Below are 9703 nucleotides of genomic sequence, written 5' to 3' on the forward strand. Positions count from 1 at the left end.
TTTGTTTTGGTAGTTTTTTTCCCTTCGTTAGAAGAAAAGAGATGGTTGCTGGGAGGTGAGACTGCAACCCATTCTTCATTTTTCCCAGTGCTCCAGGTAATGGTATTTAACAGGAAGAAAATCCATTCATCTTGCCAGCATCCTGGCACACAGAGGCCATGAGGGCTGCTGTCAGAAGAGATATTAGGGGCTATAAAAAGCCATTCGATCTCCTCCCCTCCTTATTCCCCCTTTGTAACCCCTTTCCCAGGGAGACTGGTATTGTGCTTGCTGACTCTCCATCACCTGGAAGTCTTAGGCCTCATGGGCATGTTATCGAGATTCAGATTGGCTTAACCATCCCATTCTTTCTTTTATCTTCATCATTTCTCTGCCAGGGGTAGTGGCAACACCATGGAAGGATTTGTCTTTTCTGCTTTATTCTGCTGATTTTTAAAAGAGCTGGTTGGGATGCCGCTGGGCGTAGGAGAGCAAACCCTCCCCTCAGGACAGGTGGGGGCTGAAGTGATGCGTCTAGCCTCAGGGCCCAGGTGTTTCAGAGCCAGGCTTAGGGAAACAGGAATCCCTTGCTTCTCTCCTGTGCTTTTGTTTTCAGCGTTGGCATCTGTACCTTGTCTCATCTCCCATTAGTTCTTGTGCCAGGGTGGAGCTAGATTAGTTGGGCAGCATTTGTCCCCTTTGATCATAAAATTGTCCTGGAGGAGAGATACATTTCCAAAGGATTTTCTCCCTCTGCGCCTGTTCTTTCATTCTCTCAGGTTGCTGTGTCCCCCTACGCCTCTGCTTACACTGCTCCTCTCCCATTTTCATTTGTTTTTCACCGCAGGTTTAGAAAATTCAATTCCACACCCGTTTACTGAGCACTGATTCCATGCCAGGGACTGTGGTGGGCAGGAAGTTTACAGTAGGAAACAGGTCTTGTCTCTGCTCACGAGGAGCAAGTTTACCAGAAGAGAGACATTCACAGATGCAAATAGCTGTCCCTCCAGGTCAGGAATTACACACTCACAACAGAAGAATGAGTAAAGCACTTTGGATGATGACCTCCAGGAAGGGCAAGCTTCATATACATGCTGCCTTTTATCTGGGTTTCGAAGACCAGGTGAGGTTTCAACTATCACAGAACAGGCAGGCTGTGGTAGGACAGTTAAACAAAGGGAACTGAGTTAGCAAAGGCCCGGAGGGCTGAATTTGCATGTTGGGAGCCTGTGAGTGTCATGTTCAATTGGAAGGCAGCACATATGACTTGGGAGGAATAACAGAGCCTGAGCTGAGACTAGCAAGGCAAGTTGAACCTGTTGAGAATGGCCTTGTGGCACACTAAGGAGCCTACATGCATGTTCTAGAATATGATGGGGAGCTGGCAAGGTTGATGAACAGGAAATGGCTTGGTCAGAGCTGGGCTTTAGGAAGCTCTGTCTAACAGAACTGTGAATGATGAATTGGAGAGGTCAAGGATGGGATGGGGAGCAGAGAGGAGCCTTTATCAGATTAGCTCAGATTAGCAACAACAGGGGCCCAGATGTAGGCATCAGTCTCAAGACTTGGAAAGGAGAGAACCAGCTGAGAAAAGTTTCAGGTATGGGTCAGACAAGATTCAGTGGAAACAGAGAGGAAACCAAGTTGACGACTAGGTAAACAAGAAGAGGACCAAGTCATGAATAAATCATGCGAATAGAGCACTAGAGAGGACAAGGTGGGCTTTGGGAAGGGCATATAGTTAAATTCTTTGGATTGCAAGCAACAGGAAATGGCATTAGCTAGTTGAAATACAACCTAGACAGCATGTTAAAAAGCAGAGACATTACTTTGCCAACAAAGGACCGTCTAGTCAAGGCTATGGTTTTTCCAGTGGTCATGTATGGATGTGAGAGTTGGACCATAAAGAAAGCTGAGCGCCGAAGAATTGATGCTTTTGAACTGTGGTGTTGGAGAAGACTCTTGAGAGTCCCTTGGACTGCAAGGAGATCCAACCAGTCCATCCTAAAGGAGATCAGTCCTGAGTGTTCATTGGAAGGACTGATGTTGAAGCTGAAACTCCAATACTTTGGCTACCTGATGTGAAGAACTGACTCGTTGGAAAAGACCCTGATGCTGGGAAAGATTGAAGGCAGGAGGAGAAGGGAACGACAGAGGATGAGATGACTCAATGGACATGCGTTTGGGTAAACTCCAGGAGTTGGTGATGGACAGGGAGGCCTGGCGTGCTGAGGTCCATGGGGTTGCAGAGTCGCACATGACTAAGCGACTGAACTGAACTGAGTTAAAATACAAAAGGACATTTAATGCAAGAATATAGAGTAGGGGGACTTCCCTGGTGGTTCAGGAGTTAAGACTTTGCCTTCCAATGCAGGGGGGATATGAATCTAATCCCTGGTCAGGGATATAAGATCCCACATGCCTCAAGGCCAAAAAACCAAAACATGGTTGATTCAAATTCAATAAAGACTTTAAAAACAGTGCAAGTCCAAAAAAAAAAAAATCTTAAAAAAGGAATATAGAGTAGGAATCCTTCCAACCAAAAGGAAGAACTGAATACCCAAGGGGACCACTGAAGGAAGTTTCTGATGCTTGAGTGAAGAGGATTTGTGGATCTTTCTTCTGTGACATTATCTTCGGTGCCTTAGGAACCCCTAAGCTCTCAGTGCAAATTTTAAATTCACAGGAGAGAGAATCTGGCCCAGCTTAGCAGAGGTGCCTCCTCTGAGTGTCAGGAGCTGTGGGATGGGTTAGATTCATGGCTACAGACGTATTCTCTGGAGACTCAGTCCTGAGCATTAGGGGTGTTCCCAGAGAAGGGGAAATGGTGTTGTTGCAGAAACAAGTACTCGAGAAAGCAAGCACCATACTTGGAGAGTTGGAGAACTCAGGTTTATTACACCAGCGGGCCCAGAGGAGTTAACGCTCCAAGCTCTGAACCCTGAACAAAGGGATTACAGAGTTTTTATAGACAGAATGTAGTGGGCAACACTAGCTGTTAATAGGCTGGTTTAAACTAAGGGGTTTTACGAGCACGGGAACAGCAGTCAAGATGGGGAGGGGGATGCCTGGCCTGGACAGGCATGATTAAGCAGGTTTGCAGGGGCTGGACAATTGCAAAGAGCAGGACAAGGGTCAGTGAGACAAACTCCAGTTCCTAGTATTGCAAGTCCCCACTTTCTGAGACTATGTGACCTATGTGATCTAGACTTTGTAAGGGGCAAACTGAGCTATAGAGGCAGAATGAGAAGGAGGTTATGTAGAATTTTAAATTTTCCTCTTCAGTGTGAGCCAGGGAGCCACACTGCTCGATGTGTGCTCTGGAGAGCGCTGAGGGGGAGGATGAGGCTGTGTTTTGTTTTGGATAAGTTGTGCTGTGGGTGAGATGCAGGACATGTACATCCTGATGGAATGAACTTGACTGAGCTCTGCTGGAAAGTTGCAAATGCTTGGACTCCCCAGGTGGAGTGATAGTTGCAGCTTTTAGAGTAGGGGAGCTTGAGAAAGTGAAGCAAAGAGAACAAGGTGTGCAGACACCCTACAAGGTTGGGAAAACCTTAACTATCATCTAGTCCAATGCTTTCATTGTATTTAATTTGCATTCATTTATTTTTTATGGAGCTTGTTGGTTGTTCTTGTCCTTGACTCTTTGTGGGCCCATGGACATAGCTCACCAAGCTCCTCTGTCCCTGGGATTTCCCAGGTATAAATACTGGAGTGGGTTGCCATGCCCTCCTCCAGGGGATCTTCCCAACCCAGGGATCAAGCCTGCATTTCCTTTTTTTTTTTTTTTGTTATTATATATTACTACAGTTTATTAAATAATGAAACAAGGTTTATGCCACATTTTCCAGCAATGTTTAAATAAAGAGCTCGAAATATAAAGGCTTATGAAAACTTTTATAGTCTTTATGTAATCATATACACTATTTCTGGTGCATGAATAAATACAGAAAACAGAAGCCGTTCTTTATATCACAATCAGCCAACGCTTAGCCATCAATGATTACACAAATCCACAAGCAAACAAAAAAATCCACTTTCTTCATTTGGGTTATAAAAGCTAAAAATCCCTTTGCTACATTTAACAATACCCAAGGGGGTGAGGGGAGGGAACTTATAGTCACAGCCCTGAAGACAAAGGGACCAAGTCTCCCAGTCCTTCAAATTCTTTCTTGGTTAGAAGCTTCAACAACTGCATTACTCTTTCAGGAAACAGAAAAAAAAAATCAAAACAGGTTAAGACTCGTTCTATAAGGTATTTAATAGGTCTGCACTGAAGAAAAACATATTTGTCTTAAAAATACGCTAACCTTTTACAAGGAGGTTTGGTTTTCTTTTCTTCCTGATGTGAGCATGTACATATTTGAAAAAACTTATATAATGAATATTGCATGACATTCAATCTTTTCATGGTCTTTAAAATGAACTCACTTCTACTGTTGTAGGAATTATATGTACACTTACAATGTTTTCTACATTAAGGGAAAAAAACAAAGAGTGGCTTATGAAAAGTCATCCTTTAAACTCAAGGAACTCAAAAGTGAAAGCCTTTCTGTAGAAAGCCCTTACATCAATGGAATGTTCTGGTAAGAAGAGAAGTCTCCTCTCTAAAGATATGGTTCAGTATGAGGGTTGAGGCCTGAGCTCTCGTGTCACCTCTGGAACTGGTCAGTGAGAACTAGACTTCCATCTGAGTCTTGAAGCAATCAACACCTCTGACCTCCTCTGTTCCTGCCTTAGCTCTTCTTTTTGGAATGGAAATCCTGCTTCACAAAATCTTATTTTCAAAGTCAGCATTAATAAAGAAGGCAAGGTGAGGGAGACTGGGAGGAAAATTGCCCAATCCCCAAGAAAAATCTGTGTGCCTTCTATTTTGCTTCAAAGGAGGAAGCAGTCCAGGGGCTGGACAGACTGGGAACATGCATATACCGCAGAGGTGACTGTCCTGGATCCCCAATGAATAGGTATTTAATGTTACTCTCATAGGGCTTCCCAGGTGGCTCAGTGGTTAAGAATCTGCCTGTCAATGCAGGAGACACAAGAGACATGGGTTCAAGCCCTGGGTCAGGGAGATCCCCTGGAGAAGGAAATGGCAACCTACTCTGGTATTCTTGCCTGGAGAATCCCATGGACAGAGGAGCCTGGTGGGCTATAGCAATGGGGTGGCTAAGAGTTGGACACGATAGAGTGAGCACACTCTAAGGGTAGAACCAAAGTTACCCAAGTGAATGTTAAATATATTTCCTTTCCTAGGGATGTCTTCTAGAAGTATAAAGGTCCTGGGACGCTCTCAGAGTCACTTTCTTTTTTGCCAGAGTAAGATGGAGACGAGAAAGAAGAATGATATCCTGTCTTTGAAAGAAAAGAAAGAAGCTATTTTATACCTCTTATCAGACTCTAGGTATACAAAAATATTGCTTTTCAAATTTCAAGCAAGTATTTTCCATCCAAACTGATAAGGAAGTCCAAGACAGGAAATATTTTAACAAACGTGACCAGAACTAAAGTAAAACCCAGGAAATCTAGAAAAATCAACTCTTTGATTCACTTGCCACGTTTCACAAAGGGAAACATAATAGAACATTAGCCTCTTTCTTTCATAAGAGTTTTATCACAGGACCTAGCTTGGGAGAAGTCCATGATAAAATGACTCTTCATACACGGGATCTATTTATTCTGGAATTATGGCTGTATGACACCATGATGTAAAGATACTTATCCTACAAGTCTAGCAGTAGGAGCTACTGTTTCCTCACCTGACACTCAGTATCAATAGATGTCATTATCCCCATTTTACAGATGGGGAGATAGAAACTTGGTTAATATCACAGAGCAAATTATTGACTCGGCCAAAGAGTTTGTTTGGATTTTTCCTAAGCTCTTACAACCTGAACAAACTTTTTGGCTAACCCAGTACTACCGATACCTAGGATAGAACCCAAGTTGCTTAAACACACCCACACAACACAGACTTTGCTACCTTCCAAGCCAACCTGTCACATGTCATGAGCTTAGATAGTAATACTTTGTAACAAGTCCTCACAAAGGTTGAGTGGTCAAAGGCTTAAAAGTCACTTATTATAAAGTGAAAGAATCCTGCCAAAATGGGAAATTACAAAGCAGTGCAGTGTTCCAGGGATTTCTGTCCTGCTCTGTTTATATTTGGGGTACATCAGGTCTCCATGTGTGAATTTCTTCAGCGGACATGAAGCCAAAGCTCCCCCCAAAGCTCAGGAACAGTAACACTGTCTCAGAGGTTCTATCCCATGGTTCCAAAGAGCTTCTTTAGAACAGTCTGGGAGTCTTGGCTATGAACTGAGATGCACCAGGAATTACTCTTCTCCTAAAGGAAACGGTCCACAGTTCCTGATCATGCAATTTTTCTTTAGCAAGAAACATGCATTTCCTGTTGTCTTTGATGTCGAAGGGCACTTGAATGGTAAGGACTAGTGTCTGGATGTTACAGTTAAACATTTGGTGCAGAGCGTCCGATGCCAGGACACAGGGATCTGAGCTAACCCTGTCCTCACCTGTTGCTCACACCTCAATCTGTGGTGGGCCAAGCAGTGAGCAGCAGTGGGAAAGACAGGAAGCTTCACTATTTCAGAAGTGAGCCTTTTCAGTGGATGTCTCATGCAGTCTTGACTTGTCACAAATCCAGTTTCTTCAACTGCTCATATGTCACTAAGAAAATAAGATTCCAAGGACCAACTCTCAATCAAGTTAGCCAAAACCCTTTATATAGAGCAAAAAACCCTTCATTCTTCCATGTCTGTAACAAGCAATCCAGGGTATCTTTGTAGCCAGGGTGTTTGTCATCGCAGAGGACTCTCTGATTCATCGTACATGTTCTCACCACATTGACAGGGTTTGAGGCCAGGACTCCCGCCAGCCCACAGGTGAAGCTTGAGAGGAAATGGGTATACACAGTGTCTCCCATCAGGCCTAAGGGAATCAGATGCTTCTTGGTGAGGTCGTAGACCTCACCAAGGTGGTGGTTTGTAACAACCACCAGAAGCAGGACCCAGAGCATGACCTGACCCCAGAAGCTTCTTCCCTCACGCCCCTTCTTAGTCCATACCATCACCATCCATACCACAAAGCCCACAGTAGCAGCCCTCTGAGCGGTAAGGGATATGCCCTTCCACAGTCCTGTCTTTCCCTCTTTTTGGTAAATGTTAATGAAGTTGCCTATCATTCCTCCTTGCAGGGTGCTGCTTTAAGCTTGCATTCATATCTTCAAAACATCTGTTGGATTAGCAATGCTTGAGGATATGACTCCAGAGAATCCCACAGACCACATTTATCAGAAGGGTTTCATCTTCTGGACGCTCGACAAATAACCACTTCAAGCTCTGATAGGTGCCTATCTTGATGGTGCCATAGGAAGCCTGGTGTAACATCGCTGGGGCAATCCCCGAATACAGTGCTTTCAGGCCTTCCTCTCTGCCTATCCTCACTAATGCATGCAACATTCCTCCATACCTGATTTCTTTAAAGTTTGCATCGTTCTTATGGCCTTGAATCTGGAGCTGTGTCTTGGTTAAATCAATTGGAAAGGTACTACACTCCACCTTGATGGAGGCCAGGCCTCCATACACCAAGGGCTTCAGGGCCGACATGCTCACTGCTGCCCCTTCTTTTCGTTCACAGAAGCATAGCCTCTAACAGGGTTTTCTAGGGCGGTGGCGGCCCTGGGTCTTCTCTAGCTCTGGGTCAGCAGCAGATGGAACTGGCAGCTTCGAGGGAGCTGAAAAAGAGGCTGAACCCAAGTTTCTTGCATTTCCTGCATTGGCAGGTGAATTCTTTACCGCTGAAGCACCTGGGAAGCACATGGAGCTTATAACAATTTATAGGGAAGTGCACACACTTTAGGTAGACAGCTCAGTGAAGTTTTTCATGTTTCCACCTTTGTAACAACCACCAGGAGCAGGACCCAGAGCATGACCTGACCCCAGAAGCTTCTCCCCTCACGCCCCTTCTTAGTCCATACCATCACCATCCATACCAGAAGTAACCACTGTTCTGATTTTACTGCCAGAGATTAGTTTTGCCTGTTGAACTTCATACAAATCTTATCTGTCAGTATGTGTCCCTTGAAGTCTCGCTTCTTTTCACTGACTTTGTGTCTGAGAGCTTTACCCATGCATTAAGCACAACTGATTTGTTATCCTGTTGCTGGACATATGAGTTTCTCAAATTTTTGGCTATTAGGAATAAAACTGCTATGAAATTTCTTGTACGCGGCTTTTAATGATATAATATTTACTGATTTTTTTCTAGAGTATAGGTGTCCTTAGGGTTAGGATTGCGGAGTCCAAGTCCATTGCATTTTAACAGGTACTTCTGATTTCCCAAAGCGACTGTTCCATTTTACACTTCCTCCAGCAATGGAAAATAGTGCTTATTGTTCCACCTTCTCACAGACATTGTCAGTCTTATTTATTTTATCCATTTTGTTAGATATATAGTGGTATCTTGTGTTAGTTTGCTTTCCTATATGACTAATAGTATTGAGCACATTTTTGTCTGCATGATGGCGATTTGAATATTTATCTCTGTGTGTGTGTCTGTGTGTGTATGAAGTGAATGTTCATATCTTTTGTCTACTTTATTATTTGTTTTCTTCTTGTTTTTAGGAACTCTGGATACAAGTCCTTAGTTGAATACATGTTTTGTGATTACCTTCTTTCAGTCTCTGGTTAGTCTTCTCTCTTAAAAATGTCTTTTAATGAACACAGGTTTTTATTTTCAATTATCTATTGTTTATTTTATGGTTAGTGCCTATTTTTCTCTGTACAGAAAATATTTACCTACTATAAGTCACTACTCTCATTTTGGAGATTAAACAGTATTTAAAGAGGGAAACGCCAGTACTCTTGCCTGGAAAATCCCATGGACGGAGGAGCCTGATGGGCTGCAGTCCATGGGGTCGCAAAGAGTCGGACACGACTGGGCGACTTCACTTTCCCTTTTCACTTTCATGCATTGGAGAAGGAAATGGCAACCCACTCCAGTGTTCTTGCCTGGAGAATCCCAGGGACGGGGGAGTCTGGTGGGCTGCCGTCTATGGGGTTGCATAGAGTCGTACATGACTGAAGCGACTTAGCAGCAGCAGCAGCAGCAAAGAGGGAAAATGACTCAAGGTTACACATCAAGTGACTGGACCAGGACAAGGACCCATGACTTCTTTAGTCCTCTGCGCTTTTCAGTGGGAATTCATATAAACTTCTCTCCACTAACAGAGGAGCTGTGGAAAAATTGACTACCCTCCTTCAGTCACTGTGACTTCCTACCCCCACAGTTAAGGGAATCAGATTTAAGAAGACGTTCTTCCAAATGTATTGAAAATATCCCTACTCTTTGACCCAACAGTTGCTTCTCGAGGAATCCAAAACACAAAGATTCATGCACACAGATGTTTGTTGCAATGTTGTTTTCAGCAGCAAAAACCAAAACAAAGCAAAACTTAAATATCCAGCTGCCATGGACTGGCCAATTGAGTTGTGGCACATGGATAACACTGAATAGTACAGCTACATAATACTCAAACTAAGGTACTTTTGAAAAGTATTTAATGGCCCACGAAAATGAGCACAGTACAATATATATATTTTTCCATTTTAAAAGCTCAACTTAATTGAGTCGCAATTTACATAGAAAAAAGTGCACCTACTTTAAGTGCATGGTTTGATGAGTTTTCTCTTTTTGCAAAAAAATA

The 9703-nt window shown here is 43.4% G+C and overlaps 1 pseudogene; it reads right to left on the reverse strand.

Annotated features, from left to right (window-relative positions):
• Window positions 1–6631: 6631 nt before the first annotated feature.
• On the reverse strand, window positions 6632–7604 carry LOC129658645 (kidney mitochondrial carrier protein 1-like; annotated as a pseudogene).
• Window positions 7605–9703: the final 2099 nt, after the last annotated feature.

This window comes from Bubalus kerabau, chromosome 8 (genome assembly GCF_029407905.1).
Source record: "Bubalus kerabau isolate K-KA32 ecotype Philippines breed swamp buffalo chromosome 8, PCC_UOA_SB_1v2, whole genome shotgun sequence".
In the NCBI taxonomy this organism is placed as follows: domain Eukaryota; kingdom Metazoa; phylum Chordata; class Mammalia; order Artiodactyla; family Bovidae; genus Bubalus; species Bubalus kerabau.